Source organism: Bubalus kerabau, chromosome X (genome assembly GCF_029407905.1).
Source record: "Bubalus kerabau isolate K-KA32 ecotype Philippines breed swamp buffalo chromosome X, PCC_UOA_SB_1v2, whole genome shotgun sequence".
In the NCBI taxonomy this organism is placed as follows: Eukaryota; Metazoa; Chordata; class Mammalia; order Artiodactyla; family Bovidae; genus Bubalus; species Bubalus kerabau.
This window is the reverse complement of record NC_073647.1, coordinates 2384377-2402579: the sequence shown is the minus strand read 5'-3', so window position 1 is coordinate 2402579 and position 18203 is coordinate 2384377.

Here is an 18203-nt window from a genome sequence, read left to right as displayed (position 1 = left end):
AACTGCCCTTTTCCAGTCCTGTGGCCACTGCTGAGTTTTCCAAATTTGCTGGCATATTGAGTGCTAATATCAGCACTTTCACAGCATCATCTTTCAGGATTTGAAATAGCTCAACTGGAATTCCATCACCTCCACTAGCTTTGTTCGTAGTGATGCTTTCTAAGGCTCATTTGACTTCACATTCCAGGATATCTGGCTCTAGGTGAGTGATCACACCATCGTGATTATCTGGGTTGTGAAGATCTTTTTTGTACAGTTCTTCTGTGTATTCTTGCCATCTATTCTTGATATCTTCTGCTTCTGTTAGGTCCATATCATTTCTGTTCTTTATCGAGCCCATCTTTGCATGAAATGTTCCCTTGGTATCTCTAATTTTCTTGTTACTCCGTTACTCATCCTTAAAATGAAGAGACTGGGCTATTTCTTATTATAAAACTCAATTAATCTTTGTTGACATAGTGAATAAGTTTACAAACTCATCTAACAATAATGTAAAGCACATTCTTTTCAGGGTGATCTATGGTCTTCTAACCCTAACCCTAACCCTAACCCTAACCCTTTGTTATTGAACTTGGCCAAGTAGAAGCTAAAACTTGTTATGATAATGCTATCAGAGAAATTCTTGCATTGGATGTAGGTTGAATTGGAGATCTCTTAGGTTTGTTCTACCTCTGCTTGTCTACAATGTTATCTATATACAAGAAACTGTTCTTGGAGCTATTGTTAAACCATCTTGGTCAAAACTTTAGAAGGAAAGAGAGCACTCAAATGACATATAATATGAAAAACAAGATTAGCCTCACAAAAATAAGTGTGTTGACTGGTTCTCCCACTAGATGATAAGCTATATAAAAGGGCAGAGACATTGGCTTTCTTGATTGCCTCTAAGACAGTGCCAGTCACACAGTATGTGTTCTGTACATATAGTAGCTGCTTAAAATATTTGCTGAATGAATACATGAATGTACAACATTTGATGACTTGATGCTCTCACATCTTATGGTTTGGTACTTTTTTGATCATGATAATTTTCAGTACTTGGTCAGTTTGGGTATAACCATAAAGAGGTAATGGAAAGTATGGTGTTTTTAAAAAACAATGATTCTTTTAAGGGGCGGTCCTAAGATGGCAGAGGAATAGCATGGGGAGACCACTTTCTCCCCCACAAATTCATCGAAAGATCATTTGAATGCTGAGCAAATACCACAAAACAACTTCTGAATGCTGGCCGAGGACACCAGGCACCCAGAAAGGCAGCCCATTGTCTTCAAAAGGAGGTAGGACAAAATATAAAAGATAAAAAGAGAGACAAAAGAGTTAGGGACAGAGACCCATCCCAGGGAGGGAGTCGTAAAAGAGGAGAAGTTTTCAAATATGAGGAAACCCTCTCACTGGCGGGTCTGTGGGGAGTTTTGGAATCTCAGAGGGCAACATAACTAGGAGAAAAAAATAAATAAAACCCACAGATTACGCGCCTAACTGAAACTCCCAGAGGAGAAGTAGCCCAGATGCTCACGTCCGCCACCAGCAAGCGGGGGCTTAACAGGGAGGCATGGGCTGCATTGCTTAGGGTAGGGACCGGGCCTTAGAGGGCAATCTGAGGGAGCTAATGTGAGATAAAAACTCAAACCGTGGGGTAGCCAGAGAGAGGAAAAAAAAAAAATAAAGAAAGGAAAGAGAGAGAGAGAAAACTTTCTCACGAAAATCTCTAACCTAAGGCACTGCCGGCCCGCTCACAGAACAAAGGACTGAGCGAATACCAGAGGAGAGCTAGCCAGCAGCGGACTGGCCCATCCCCCACCAGAGACAGAGAGGCAGGCAGGCGACAGCCAGAGCCTGAAGGCAAGGGGCAAACTTGGCCCCAGAGATGGCATCCTTCACCAAACTGCAAGCAGGCTCCCAATAGCTAACCAAGTCTTCCTGGGATCCTGGACGGTTGACATCTTCCAGGAGGGTCACAGCCAGAGATCAGCTCCCCAGAGGAGACACACGGCAGACCTGAGATGGCACTCCTGCTGCACAACCAGGAAACCAAGCGGCTGGGATGGGGGAGGTGATAAGACACACCTCCCTACCTGGGGAGAGTGCACTCACCAAGCACCTGGTTTCCTGAGCTGCTTGGACCTAGGAAGGGCACAAAACGCAGGCCCAACTGAGTCTGTGCCTTTGTGGAGTACCCAAGAACCTGAATGACTTAGACCTGGGAAGTGCACGCAACCCAGGGCCTGCCTTAGCCAGTTCCCCTGCAAAGCAACCTGGAGCCTGAGCAGTGTAGACCAGGAAAGGACACACATGAGCAGGGGCAAACCCAGTGTGTCCCAGACACTGTGAGCACTCCCCACACATGCCGGTGATGTTGGCTTGCAGTGTTCCTCTCTTCCCGCAGCACAATTGAACAAGTTAACCTAAATAAATGACCACCTTTGCACCCTTGTGTCAGGGCAGAAGTTAGATACCAAAGAGACTTGCAAACAGAGGGAGCAAAAATAAACAAAGAAGAGGGAACCGCTTTGGAAGTGACAGGTGCAACAGATTAAAACCCTGTAGTTAGCAGTGGCTACATTGGAAGGGACCTATAGACCTTGAGAAGAAGTATAAGCTGGAACAGGAACTATCTGAAACTGAACTGACCTACACTGCCCTCAACAGCTCCAGAGAAATTCCTAGATATATTTTACTATTATCATTTTTAAATTAAAAAAAAAATAGGCTCTTTATTACTCCTTTAATTTTCATTTTTAAAACCCATTACCTTGCAAAAAAAAAGGACCCTACTTTTAAAGCAAATTTCATATATTTTTTTTATAACTTTTGCAATTTTGATTTGTTTTGTTAGTATTGTATTTTTGAGAGTCTAACCTCTACTCTAGATTTTTAATCTTTGCTTTTTGGTATTTGTTATCAATTTTGTACCTTTAAGAATTCAACCTTCAGTACCCATTTTTACTTAGGAGTGTGATTACTGGCTTGATTGCTCTCTCCCCTTTAGACTCTCCTTTTTTCCGCCAGGTCACCTCTATCTCCTCCCTCCTCCTTCTCTTCTCTACTTAACTCTGTGAATCTCTTTGGGTGTTCCAGGCTGTGGAGAATACTTAGGGAACTGATCACTGGCTACATTGGTCTCTCTCCTTTTGACTCCCCCTCCTCTCCTCCTGGTCACCCCTATCTCCTTCCTCCCTCTTCTCTTCCCTATGTAACTCTGTGAACCTCTCTGAGTGTTCCAGATGGTAGACAGCAAATAGGGAATTGATTACTGGCTAGACTGCTCTCTCCCCTTTGACTTCCCCTCTTCTCCTCCTGGTCACCTCTATCACCGTCCTCCCTCTTCTCCTCTCTATGCAGCTCTGCAAACCCCTCTGGGTGTCCCTCACTGTGGAGAATCTTTTCACCTTTACCCTAGATGTTTTATCATTGGTGCTATATGGACGGAGAAGTCCTGAGGCTACTGTAAGAATAAGACTGAAAGCCAGAGGCAGGAGGCTTAAATACAAAACTTGAGAACACCAAAAAACTCCTGACTCCAGGGAACATTAATCAACAAGAGCTCATCCAAAAGCCTCCATACATACACTGAAACCAAGCTCCACCCAAGAGCCAACAAGTTTCAGAGCAAGACCTACCAAGCTAAATCTGCAACAACCCACGAACATAATCCCAAGCACAAAAATACAGGCGGCCAAAAATCACACCAAACCCATAGACATCTCAAAACTCACTGCTGGACACTTTATTGCACTCCAGAGAGAAGAGATACAGCTCCACCCACCAGAACACCCACACAAGCTTCCCTAACCAGGAAACTTTGACAAGCCACCTCTCCAACCCCACCCAAAGGGAGGAGCCTCCACAATAAAGAAGAACCACAAAAACTTCCAGTGTACAGAAAGGCCACCCCAAACACAGCAACCTAAACAAGATGAAAAGGCAGAGAAATATTCAGCAGGTAAAGGAACATGATAAAAGCCCACCAAACCAAACAAAAGAGGGATAGGGAGTCTACCTGAAAAAGAATTCAGAATAATGATAGTAAAAAGGATCCAAAATCTTGAAAACAAAATGGAGTTAGTCTGGAGACAAGGATGGAGAAGATGCTAGAAAAGTTTAACAAGGACCTAGAATAAATAAAAAAGTCAATCAATAATGAATAATGTAATAACTGAGATCAAAATCACTCTGGAGGGAACCAACAGTAGAATAACTGAGGCAGAAGATAGGATAAGTGAGGTGGAAGATAGAATGGTGGAAATAAATGAAGCAGAGAGGAAAAAAGAAAAAAGAATCAAGAAATGAGGAAAACCTCAGAGACCTCTGGTAGAATGTTAAATGGCCCAACATTCAAATCATAGGAGTCCCAGAAGAAGACAAAAAGTAAGGCCATGAGAAAATACTTGAGGAGATAATAGTTGAAAATTTCCCTAAAACGGGGAAGGAAATAGCCACCCAAGTCCAAGAAACCCAGAGAGTCTCAAACAGGATAAACCCAAAGTGAAACACCCCAAGACACATATTAATCAAATTAACAAAGATCAAACACAAAGAACAAATATTAAAAGCAGCAAGGGAAAAACAGCAAATAATATGCAAGGGGATTCCCATAAGGATAACAGCTGATCTTTTAATAGAAACTCTGCAAGCCAGAAGGGAATGGCTGCTGCTGCTGCTAAGTCACTTCAGTCGTTTCTGACTCTGTGACCCCATAGACGGAAGCCCGCCAGGCTCCCCCGTCCCTGGGATTCTCCAGGCAAGAACACTGAAGTGGGTTGCCATTTTTTTCTCCAATGCATCAAAGTGAAAAGTGAAAGTGAAGTCGCTCAGTCGTGTCCGACTCTTAGCGACCCCATGGACTGCAGCCTACCAGGCTTCTCCGTCCATGGGATTTTCCAGGCAAGAGTACTGGAGTGGGGTGCCATTGCCTTCTCCAGAAGGGAATGGCAGGACATACTTAAAGTGATGAAAGAGAAAAACCTACAACCCAGATTACTGTACCCAGCAAGGATCTCATTCAAATATGAAGGAGAAATCAAAAGCTTTACAGACAAGCAAAAACTGAGAGAATTCAGCACCACCAAACCAGCTCTCCAACAAATGCTAAAGGATCTTCTCTAGACAGGAAACACAGAAAAGGTTCATAAACTCTAACCCAAAACAACAAAGTAAATGGCAATGGGATCATATTTATCAATAATTACCTTAAATGTAAATGGGTTGAATGCTCCAACCAAAAGACAAAGACTGGCAGAATGGATACAAAACCCCTATATATCATATAAGACCCCTATATATGCTGTCTACAAGAGACCCACCTCAAACCTAGGGACACATACAGACTGAAAGTGAAGGGCTGGAAAAAGTTATTTCACACAAATGGAGACCAAAAATAAAGCAGGAGTAGTAATACTCATATCAGATAAAATAAGTGACTTTGAAGTAAAGGACATGAAAGAGACAAAGAAGGACACTACATAATGATCAAAGTGTCAATCCAAGAAGAAGATATAAGAATTATAAATATATATGCACCCAACATAGGAGCACCACAATATGCAAGGCAAATGCTAACAAGTATGAAAGGGGAAATTAACAATAACACAATAATAGTGGGAGACTTTAATACCCTACTCACACCTATGGATAGATCAACTAAACAGAAAATTAACAAGGAAACACAAATTTTAAATTATACAATGGACCAGTTAGACCTAATTGATATCTATAGGACATTTCACCCTAGAACAATGAACCTCAACCTTTTCTCAAGTGCACAAGGAACATTCTCCAAGATAGATCACATCCTGGGCCATAAATCTAGCCTTGGTAAATTCAAAAAAAATTGCAATCATATCAAGCATCTTTTCTGATCACAATGCAGTAAGATTAGATGTCAATGATAGGAAAAAAACTATTAAAATACAAACATATGGAGGCTAAACAGCACACTTCTGAATAACCAGCAAATTAAAGAAGAAATCAAAAAAGAAATAAAATATGTATAGAAATGAATGAAAATGAAAACACAACAACCCAAAACCCATGGGATTCAGCAAAAGCAGTGCTAAGGGGAAGGTTCATCGCAATGCAACCTACCTCAAGAAAAAGGAGAGAAATTAAATAAATAACCTAACTCTACACCTAAAGCAACTAGAAAAAAAAGGAAATGATGCAGGTTTAGTATAAGGAAAGAAATCATAAAAATTAGGGGAGAAATAAATGCAAAAGAAACAAAGGGAACCACAGCCAAAATCAACAAAGCTAAAACCTGGTTTTTTGAGAAGATAAATAAAATGGAAAAACCGTTAGTCAGACTTATCAAAAAAAAATAAAAAAGGAAGAAGAATAAAATCAACAAAATTAGAAATGAAACTGGATAAATCACATCAGAAAACACAGAAATACAAAGGATCACAAGAGACTACTATCAGCAACTATATGCCAATAAAATGGACAACGTGGAAGAAATGGACAAATTCTTAGACAAGTATAACTTTCCAAAACTGAGCCAGGAAGAAATAGAAAATCTTAACAGACCCATCACAAGCATGGAAATTGAAACTGTAATCAGAAATCTTCCAGCAAAAAAATGCCCAGGACCAGATGTCTTCACAGCCGAATTCTACCAAAAATTTAGAGACGAGCTAACAAATATCCTACTCATATTCTCCCAGAAAATTGCAGAGGAAGATAAACTGCCAAATTCATTCTATGAGGCCACCATCACCCTAATACCAAAATCAGACAAAGATGCCACAAAAAGGAAAACTACTGGCCAATATTACTGATGAACATAGATGAAAAAATCCTCAACAAAATTCTAGCAAACAGAATCCAACAACTCATTAAAAAGATCATACATCATAACCAAGTGGGCTTTATCCCAGGGATGCAAGGATTCTTCAATATTCACAAATCAATCAGTGTGATACACAACATTAACCAATTGAAAGATCAAAACCATATGATTATCTCAATAGATGCAGAGAAAGCCTTTGACAAAATTCAACATCCGTTTATGATAAAAAAATACAACCTTCCAGAAAGCAGGCAAAAAAGTAACACACCTCAACATAATAAAAGCCGTATATGATAAACCCACAGCAAACATTATCCCCAATGGTGAAAATTGAAAGCATTTCCCCTAAGATCAGGAACAAGACAAGGATGCCCACTCTCACTACTACTGTTCAACATAGTTTTGGAAGTTTTAGCTACAGCAATTAGAGAAGAAAAAGAAATAAAAGGAATCCAGATTGGAAAAGAGGAAGTAAAACTCTCACTGTTTGTAGGTGACATGATCCTCTACATAGAAAACCCTGAAGACTCCACCAGGAAATTACTAGAGCTAATCAATGAATATATTAAAGTTGCAGGATATAAAATTAACACACAGAAATCCCTTGCATTCCTATACACTAACAATGAGTAAACAGAAAGAGAAATTAAGGAAACAATTCCATTCACCATTGAAACGAAAAGAATAAAATGCTTAGGAATACATCTACCTAAAGAAACAAAAGACCTATATATAGAAAACTATAAAACACTGATGAAAAAAATCAAAGATGGAACAAATATATGGAGAAATATATCATGTTCATGGATTGGAAGAATCAATATGGTGAAAATGAATATACTACCCAAAGCAATCTATAGAGTCAATGCAATCCTTATCAAGTTACCAATGATATTTTTCACAGAACTAGAAAAAATAATTTCACAATTTGTATGGAAATACAAAAAACCTCAAATAGCCAAAGCAATCTTGAGAAAGAAGAATGGAACTGTAGGAATCAACCGGCCTGACTTCAGGCTCTACTACAAAGCCACAGTCACCAAGACAGTATGGTACTGGCACAAAGACAAAAACAGATCAGTGGAACAAAATAGAAAGCCCAGAGATAAACCCACGCACCTATGGACACCTTATCTTTGACAAAGGAGGCAAGAATATACAATGGAGAAAAGACAATCTCTTTAACAAGTGGTGCTGGGAAAACTGGTCAACCACTTGTAAAAGAATGAAACTAGAACACTTCCTAACATCATACAAAAAATAAACTCAAAATGGATTAAAGATCTAAATGTAAGACCAGAAAGTATAAAACTCCTAGAGGAAAACATAGACAAAATTTTCTTTTATGTTTGGATCTTCATCTTGCTTTTATTTTCAGATAAACTTGGAGGACATCAGAGATCAATGAAAATCAAAATCTGTACTGCCTTTATACAGTACTGATAACCAAGTAGGAAACATAATAAGAAAAAAAGATTTCATTTAAAATAGCAATGAACTTTTAAAGTACCTATAAGTAAATTTTAAAAATAAATAAAGGTCATTGTCTAGAAGTTATTGAGGACATAATAACTGGAAATACCTGCTATACTTATTATAAAAATGTCAGTTCTCCACCAAATTAATCTGTAAATTAAATGCAATTTTAATAGATATCCAATATAATTTTTATTGTAACTAAAAAATTGGTTCCAAAATTCACCTAGAAGAATAAAATACAAGAAATAAGACAAATGGGAAAAGAAGACTATGATAGGGGAACAAGTGCTGTAAGATTTCAAGATATATTTTAAAGCTGTAATAATTTAAAAATTGATGTATTGGTACAGAGATAGACAAATGACAAAAGGAACACACTAGTGCCCTGAAATATGTTCATGTACATAAGAAAATTTGGCAGGATGACAGATGTACCATTGGAAATCTGTAGAAATGAATGCAACTCAGTCATGATGTATTATCTTTCTCATAGATTGTTGAATTTGGTAATGCTTTCTCACAAAACTGTTCAAGGTTTTTTTTTCATATATGGTAAATTTTTAAATCATTAATTTTGATTCTTAAAGTCAGATTATAGGAATAGCCAGTAGTATATCTTCTTGAATCAATTAAGTAAGCTACAGTTTTCTGGGTACTTGTCTATTTTACCTAAGTTTTCAAATTTATTGGCATAAACATATTCTTAATGATCCTCTTGCCATTTATTCTAGCTTTATTTAACTATAATTGACATGCAACATTATGTAAGTTTAAGATGTACAACGTGTTGATTTGATAGACATATACTGCAAAATGATTACCACCATAACTTTAGCTAACACCTGCATCACATTATTACCATTTTTTTTTTTTTTTGGTGAGAACATTTAAGATTTATCCTCTTAGCAACTTTCAAGACTGTATTACAGTATTGTTAACTATAGTCACCATGGTTGGATAGTCTCACCAATTCAATGGACATGAACTTGGGGCCATGATTTACATTAAATCCCCAGAAATTATTCATCTTATAACTGGAGGAAGTTTGTACCCTTTGATTGGCATGCCCCCATTTACCCCAGCCCTTAGTACCTGGTAACTGCTATTCTATTCTGTTTCTGTGACTTTGGCTTTTTTAGATCCCACATATAAATTATGTCACGGTATTTTCCTTTCTCTGTCTCTTATCAATATATCACTTAGCATAATGCCTTCAATAATTTCTAAGAATGCTGACTGAAACATTGCATTTAATTGTGAAAATATCAGATGTCCATAATCCAGAGAATTCTCTGGATTACTTAATATTATGATTAATTTAATAATTAATTAATATATGAATTAATATATAATGATATAATTAATATTGTATTCCCCTATCATAGTTTATAATATATATTAATTAACAATGAATTAATTTTGGTATATTACAATGGAAAATACAGCAGTAAAAATTAATGAACTGAATCTACACATGTCAACATGGATGAACATCATAAACATAATAAGTGAGACAACCAAGTTCCAGAAATCTATATACATATGAAATCATTCTTATATGTTTAGAAATGAACACATATGCATACATGTTGAAAAAATAAGAAAACCTGGACTGCAGAGAAAGCAAATTCATGATGGAGATTGCCTCTGAGGAAGGGATTTGGGACTGCAGAGTAGAGCACAGGGAAATTCAACTTTGTAATGTTTTATTTCTTTAAAAAAGTCTGAAGTAAACATGAGTATCCATTCAAGTGGGATATTTTAATTTTTATTAAAATTGTGGTGATAATAATAATAAACAAAGGTTCTGGATGGAAAAAGGCTTTTCAAGGGTTATAAATATAGCAGCCTGACTAGAACACAATTAAAGAGGGATGGAGCTTCCGAGGTGGTGGTGGTAGTGGTAAAGAACCCACCTGCCAATACAGGAGACTTGGGTTCCATCCCTGGGTCGGGAACATACCCTAGAGGAGGGCATGGCAACCCACTCCAGTATTCTTGCCTGGAGAATCCCATGGACAGAGGAGCCTGACGGACTACAGTCCATGGGGTCACAAAGAGTCAGACATGACTGAAGCGACTTAGCACCCACACACACAGAGTGTCAGGAGACAGTGGTTGTAGAGATAGACAACTGCCAATCAATGTAGTGTTTTGAGGCCATGGTAAGAAGTTCCTGCATTATTTGCTTTTACTCATTGAAAAACTACCTTTGTCAAAGGAAATATGAATAAAATCTCATGCTCAGTCATACAAACAGTAGTAGCAATCTTGCCCACTCTTGGGCAGGGGCATCTCAGTTTGATTCCTTGCCCATTTCTCTGCATGCTTTCTCTTTGGAAGGCAGTGAAAGCACTCTATGAAGTAACATTTTTTTCCATTTTATATACTTGCATGTGTGCTTAGTCACTTCAGTCGTGTCTGACTCTCTGCGACCCCATGGACCATGGGCCCACCAGGCTCCTCTGCCCATGAGATTCTCCAGGCAAGAATACAGGAGTGGGTTGCCATTTCCTTCTCCAGTGATAAAGTATGAAGTGAGTGAAGTGAAGTCGCTCAGTCGTGTCTGACTTTCTGTGACCTCATGGACTGTAGCCTACCAGGGCTCCTCCAAACATGGGATTTTCCAGGCAAGAGTACTGGATTGGGTTGCCATTTCCTTCTCCAATTTTATATACTTACTAACATACAAAGTCAAATGAATGAAAAAGTAGAATGAATGAATAAATAGAATAAATAAATGGCTAAGGATATGGTCTCAGGAATCAAACACCCTGAGGCTGAATCTCATATGTGAAACATATGTGAAAATGTTCAATATACAATTAAACATATAATAAGTACTCAAAAGATGTATAAACTTAACAAAAAAAATAAAAGAGGGGACAGAGTTCATTAGGGGGGATGGAATGGGATGGGATCGGGGAGGGAGACCAGGAAAGCCAGTAAAGACTTTAATTAGGATTTACATTTTAGCTGAGTTGTGATGGATTAAAAAGAGTTGCTACTGCTACTGCTAAGTCATGTCAGTCGTGTCCGACTCTGTGCGACCTCATAGATGGCAGCCCACCAGGCTCCCGTCCCTGGGATTCTCCAGGCAACAATACTGGAGTGGGTTGCCATTTTCTTCTCCAGTGCATGAAAGTGATGTTGCTCAGTCGAATCTAACTCTTTGCGACCCCATGGACTGTAGCCTACCAGGTTCCTCCGTCCATGGGATTTCCCAGGCAAGAGTACTGGAGTGGGTTGCCATCGCCTTCTCCAAAGGAAATTGTCAGTGGGCAGTATTCTATCAAACAGCATACTTAAAAGTATGGAGGAATAGAAATGGTGTGATGTTTCATTGGACAGAATGTACAAGCATGTACATATGAGAGAATATAAAAATAGAGAAACAGATTTACTTTAAGTTGTGAAGAGCTTTTTATTATTTTGGAGTAAGGAGTTCAAGGCTATGGTTTTTCCAGTGGTCATGTATGGATGTGAGAGTTGGACTGTGAAGAAAGCTGAGCGCTGAAGAATTGATGCTTTTGAACTGTGGTGTTGGAGAAGACTCTTGAGAATCCCTTGGACTTCAAGGAGATCCAACCAGTCCATCCTAAAGGAGATCAGTCCTGGGTGTTCATTGGAAGGACTGATGTGGAAGCTGAAACTCCAATACTTTGGCCTCCTGATGCGAAGAGCTGACTCATTGGAAAATACCCTGTTGCTGGGAAAGATTGAGGGCAGGAGGAGAAGGGGACGACAGAGGATGAGATGGTTGGATGGCATCATCAACTCGATGGACATGGGTTTGGGTTTGGGTGGACTCTGGGAGTTGGTGATGGACAGGGAGGCCTGACGTGCTGCAGTTCATGGGGTCGGAAAGAGTCAGACACGACTGAGCAACTGAATTGAACTAAACTGAATGAGTTCAAATCTAACCCTGAGAGTAACAAGGAGCCCATAGAAGTTTATAAGCAGAAGAGTAACATAAGATTTTGAGAATGATAACTATTCCAAGGGATATCTTTTAGTCAAGGGTAGGCCTAGACAACATTGTGAAATAGGTAAAATTTAAATTCTCCTCCACACTTGTCTGTTGGCCTCTCTTTTATCATCCTCTTTCCAGACATGACTAGTGTGTCCATGTCCCCTTAGATCTAGCAAGCCCTGGTCAGGATAGATATCCTTATTACATTGACATTAGGCTTCCCTGGTGGCTCAGGCAGTAAAGAATCCACCTGCAGTGCAGGAGACCCGGGTTCAATCCCTGGGTCAGGAAGATCCCATGGAGAAGGAAATAGCAACCCACTCCTGTATTCTGGTCTGGAGAATTCCATGGATAGAGGAGCCTGGCAGGGTACAGTCCTGTAAAGTAAGCTCCAGGAGATTAAGTATGATCTAAATGACTGTTATATCCCCAGAACCTCACACAATGCCTATCATATCACATGAGTCACTGAGTGTTCATGGCTTGTTACATGAATGGATGGATCAAGAGCAGGAAGGACTCCATGCTTTTTTTTGGGGGGGGGGTGGTGGGGCAGGGCAATGAGAGTCCCATGGTCAGAGGAGTTTGGCAGGCTATAGTTCATGGGGTTGCAGAGTCAGACACTACTGAGCACAATGAAATATATGATTAAGAGGTGAGTTGGTCTCTTTATAGTGATGGCAAAATAAAAATTGAACATTAGCACGTGATCACTTGTGTAGTCATGATTTCAGAAAGCAGGTCTTGGATTTAAGAGAAAAAAAAGAGAAAGAAATGACTTTCCAAGTATCTTTTACACCTGTGTTGATAAACCAAGCCAGTATTCTCTATAAAACCCTAACTGCCTCATAATCTCCCTCAGGCTCAGGTCATTCTAGGCATCGTGTCCCAGCAAAGTTATTTTCTGACAACGGTGGACCCCATTCCACCTCTGTGCATAAAGTTGTTTAAAGCAAATTTGGAACTAGGCTTTTGACAGCTTAGGAGTTGGTACTTTATTACAATGTCTATAAAGTGGCTGTCATAAAATAATAATAATAAAAAAAACCTATCAAATGTCTGTATGAAAAAGGTACTGAAATTCTGTGCTTGTGCAAAAGCCCAAAATGGTCAGATGTTAGGGGAAGGTCAAGTTGGCCACAGGACTTCTATAGAACTAGCTTAGGAGCTCTGGCCTGGTGCTGGAAGGGACTGACCTTGTTCATAGCCCACTGCTCCTGAGTAAGCTGGGGAAGAGGAAAGGTAATGTTGCTCTGGTTTGCTGAAATGGGTCAAAGACAGGAAAGAGTGGGAGATAAGGATAGTTGCGGAGAGGGTAAGGAAGAAAGAATTGAAAGAAATAAGTGTACATTTGTTGAGTTATATGAAGAAGATAAACATTTTAAAGTAATGGATACAATAGCCATGGGCAGTAATCTTCTGTGATTGCACGATCTTAGTATTACTTGGCTCAGACTATGTGTGTCATATTGGCCTCAGTCTCTTCAACTGTAAAACAAGGGGACTGTACTAGTGGCTATTTGCAGTCCCTTCCAGATCCAATATTTTGTAAATCCATGGTGAAAATGACACAGCATCAAACTACAGTTTGCCTGGTTCAAATGACAGAGAGGATGCTAACTTGGACCATGGTGATCAACACCACTTATTCACGTAAGTGAAGCCCCATCACATTGTCTCAGATGAACAGCTATATAACTGACCCAAAAGAATTAGAGATTGCTGCTTTTCAGGGGCAACATATTTACCAAAGATATACTAGTATATAAATAAGCAGAATGAAGTTTCATTCATTACAAGTGTATTTCCCAGAAAACAATAGTTAAAACAACAATAAAATTTTCTTTGTATGAATGTGGCTAAGGTTGAAAGGAAATGGGACTCAAGATCCCAGCTCTGTTGCTTCTTCTCTGGTAGATGGAAAGAAAGGAATGATTTCAAGTGACTGCCTGTAGAAGGGTGTCCAGACAAACTATCTATCCACCATCAACACTACCGCCCAGCCTGAACAAAACATATACTGGAAATCAGATTAAAATGAGCATTAATAACAGGTCGGAGGAAAAAGTCAGAAACAGACACATTATGGACTGGGTGGGGAGAACCAGTAGAGCCAGTTTCTACCCAGTAGAAAGAGCCAGTCCTACCATTTTACCTTAGTAATGATGTTATGAGCAAAGTTATTGAATGAGTGTTTATGTATCAGACTCTTGGAATTTTTAGCAAAAGCCAGTGGGAATCACCTTTTTTTTCTTTTTCTTACCATCTCCTTTTTATGGATCTCTGTTCAGTTCTGCCAGTATTAGGATTCCAGAGTATGGCATTTAGGATATTCAGGAGATAGAAAGGCTGTCCATGTCTCTTCAAGTGGTGAGAGAATGCCAACTACATTTGCTGAAACCTACATTCATTCACTTATTTTCTCATTGATTGAACCAAAGCTTGTGCTGGGCCTGGTGCTGGGCATTGCTGTAAAATTACAAACAAGGCAGACATGGCCCCATGCCCTAGAAAGCTTATCTTCTAGATAATAATACAATAAAAATAAAAAGAATCACACAAATAAAATTGTGATGTGATTAAAGGGAAATTTTGCTATGAACCTAAAACTGTTCTAAAAAACAAAATCTTTAATTAAAAAATGAGTTGCAAGTGTGCATATTTAGCTTTCCATCACAGTGAAGAGAGTTTTATTTATGTAACCTGATTTGAGTGTGAGAGTTCTGTGCATGAGTTTGTTTGCATACCCAGTACATAGGCACTCTACCTACCAAGGTAAAACTACTAAGGTTCCACAAGATACTGATCAATTTAAAGCATATGGCTGATCTTCAAATGAAGACAGAGGGAAGCTATGCCATCTCAGGTCAGAACAGGGTTAGACTTTCAGCAAGTTTTCTATGGAAAGCATCTGGTTAGAGGCATTTGATTATTTTGCACTTTCAGTCATTTCCATGGACTCCCTCAAACTGCTCATGGATTGAGTGGGTTTAGGGGAAATCTACTCTGAGAGGCTGAAGTGGCCACTGGGGATCCCAGATGGCTCTAAGATGCTGCATCTGGTGATCTTTCCTCTCTCCTCAAATCATCTCCTTTGAGGCATGCCCATTTATCAACCTAGAACTGATATTTTCTAAGGTCAAGGTTTTATTCTGATAAAAATGAGGTCTTGGACCACCAGAATGCAATACTGTGGCTGGGAAGAATGCAGGTTTTTTTTTTGTTTTTGTTTTTAAGGAACCTCTAGGGTATCACTCAGAGAAGGCAATGGCACCCCACTCCAGTACTCTTGCCTGGAAAATCCCACAGATGGAGGAGCCTGGTAGGCTGCAGTCCATGGGGTCGCAAAGAGTCAGACACGACTGAGAGACTTCACTTTCACTTTTCACTGTCACGTATTGGAGAAGGAAATGGCAACCCACTCCAATGTTCTTGCCTGGAGAATCCCAGGGATGGAGGAGCCTGGGGGCTGCCATCTATTGGGTCAGACAGAGTTGGACACGACTGAAGCAACTTAGCAGCAGCAGCAGCAGCCGCAGCAGCAGGGTATCACTGGATAAATCAGAAACAGACAGGAAAGCAGGTGCTGGGACATCAGGAAGCCACTTAGCTTGTCATATCTCCAACCTGAGTCTTTTGCAATGACTTTATACTTACCTCCTCTGAGGAGATAAGCCAAATAGATGACACACTATGTTTACAAATCTGGGACTTGGTTTAGAGCACTTTGTCTTCTCATTTAAAAAGGGAAGGGGAACAGGGAAGAAGCTGTCTGAATAATGCAGATTTATTTAAAAAAAAAAAAAAACAAGCCTTAATCATCTGTCTATGTCAGGCAAAATTTGGGATGAATAATCTGAATAATTTCCTTATTACTTCATGTCATTATGTGCATGGGACAATCAAACAAAACCCATTTCCTTTCATTTAGCTTCCTTTCAGCTTGAGAAATGGTGTACTCAGTTTAATGCACTGTTGGAAAGCCAAACAATCTCTTTTAATTTCCTGATTTCAACTCATTCAACGACATTTATGGAGCACCTACTGTGTGCCAGTAACTGCCTTTTAAAATTTAAATGAGCCAGATTTAATATTTCAGTAGTGTATTTTCATGACTTTATACCTTTGTCAAACAATTATGAATGCACATATTTAGTTGAAAGGCTAATGGCATGATAACAAGCAAGCAATTCTAGCCCAGCTGCGTGACAATTAAAACAACTGAAGTTGATTTTGTCAAACTTGGCCCTTAGCTGAGGATTGATTCTCATGCTAGCTTGTGTGCCAGAACTGAAGCTACTAGCTCCAGCCTTCCATTTCTCAAAAATTGCTGGATCCTGGGCCTTCTGTCTAAAGCTCTTGAGTCAACTTTACTATTGAATAAATAAAGCCAGATTTTTGTCTGTGTGCTCAGGTGGACATGCTGCAGCTAGCAAAAATAGATGCAGGAAGTCATATTGCTTGACTGCCATTCTTTAGCTGCTTCCTTTAGAAGCGGCTTTAAGCTTCTGAACAGTAAAAACACTATACATTCCTAATATCTGTTGTTGCCATCATTCCTAAGGGTTTGGGAAAGGAGAAGTAGCTCTGAGTAGGAACCAAGGCAGGAAGGAATGGGGTCCAGAATGACAAGTGGGAGAATCTCACTGAGAACCTTTGTGGACAGCTGCCATCCTTTCCCATCATTCCCTCCTGCTTGTTTGCTGCAATTGGGGATTTATACCCTTCAGCAACCATATGATTTTTGCCCCCACCTTGCCCCAACTCACCGGGTATTCTAACTGGTTTCCTTTAGACACTGACCCTGGAACTTTTTCCCAGTTTAGGCCAGCAGCATTGCTCTTGGTTGAACAATGTGTATACCACAGGCGGGACCTTTCAAAACCTATCTCCTCCATTAAGACCTTAAGGCTAATAAATACCCCACTCAATGAATAAGCCGGAGAAGGCAATGGCACCCCACTCCAGTACTCTTGCCTGGAAAATCCCATGGATGGAGGAACCTGGTGGGCTACAGTCCATGGGTTCGCTAAGAGTCGGACATGACTGAGCGACTTCACTTTCACTTTTCACTTTGATGCATTGGAGAAGGAAATGGCAACCCACTCCATGTTCTTGCTTGGAGAATCCCAGGGATGGCAGAGCCTGGTGGGCTGCTGTCTATGGGGTCACACAGAGTCGGACACGACTGAAGTGACTTAGCAGCAGTAGCAGCAGCAATGAATAAGCACTGAAATATCCTTCCAATTCTTCCTATACCACTTACAGGCAAGATGGCAGCTGTTCACAAAGGTTCTCAGTGAGATTCTCCCACTTGTCATTCTGGACCCCATTCCTTCCTGCCTTGGTTCCTACTCAGAGCTACTTCTCCTTTCCCATGTGGGCAAGTGATAGTTTCATTCACACTTAGATAACAGAGACTTATATGACATTTCTTTTAGGTAGCTTTGCATTTTGAAAAAAACTGTAGGGAATAGGAAAATCCTCAAGAGTCAGAACACATATTTAGTAGGAGAATTTCACCCATGAGGAGATGAGGTAATTAGGGATGGGGATGCCATCCAACTATTTCATAAATTGCAATACAATGGCTCAGCAGCTTTCAGCCCTCTGACAAAATACTGAAGCAGGTGTCCAAAGAGCAACAAGTAAAAGGAGATAGCCAGACCATGACTTCAACAAGTCTGTAACTGGGCCCTGTGGATAGATCTCTGATATCTACTGACAAGAGACTTCCCTTGTGCATTATGTCTAGACCTGTCTTTTAAATTAGAAATGTCATGTTTTTATTAGTAAGTACAACACATGCATAAAAGAGAGGTTTCCCAGGTGATGCAGATGGTAAGGATTCTGCCTGCCAATGCAGGAGACAAGTTTGATCCCTGAGTCAGGAAGATTCCCTGGAGGAGGGAATGTCAACCCACTCCAGTATTCTTGCCTGGGAAATCCCATGGACAGAGGAGC